We start from the raw sequence: 499 nt of genomic DNA, 5'->3' as shown, positions 1-499 counted from the left end.
CCCCCCCCCCCCGCCCCAGTACGGAGGATCAAATTCAGGACCTTGAGTTTCCAAGGCAGGCGTGGTGTCACTGAGCTAAATCGCTGGGCCTGGGAAGTTTGAAGGAAAATGGTGAAAAACGTGAATTGGGAGCCCAGGGAGAAGAACCTCCCACCATCCCATCCCCTTCCAGTTCCCATGGTGTGTTGTATCCTCAGGTTTACAGATGGGGCCCTCCTTGTTGGGTTTAGTGTTCCCATACTGCATATGAGAAGACTGAGGGAAGAAACTGGTGGATTCAAGCTGTTCAGAGTCCTTTTCATCCTTCTCCAAGGTAGATAGGAAGGGCCTAGGATCTGTGGTAGGTTCTGCAGCTTGGAGAAGGCCCCCCCACAACCCGCCCCCACCCTCCCCTTCCTTTGGGGGAGACATGTGACTAACCACCAACCGTGTGATATCTGGGCTGGCTTGTGGGAGCCCTGTGCTTCCAGATAAGGGCCTTGCCTATGCGTCTCTCAGC

Source organism: Fukomys damarensis, unplaced genomic scaffold (genome assembly GCF_012274545.1).
Source record: "Fukomys damarensis isolate Sample0158 unplaced genomic scaffold, DMR_v1.0_HiC HiC_scaffold_23, whole genome shotgun sequence".
In the NCBI taxonomy this organism is placed as follows: Eukaryota; Metazoa; Chordata; class Mammalia; order Rodentia; family Bathyergidae; genus Fukomys; species Fukomys damarensis.
Note: the sequence above shows the minus strand (reverse complement) of the source record.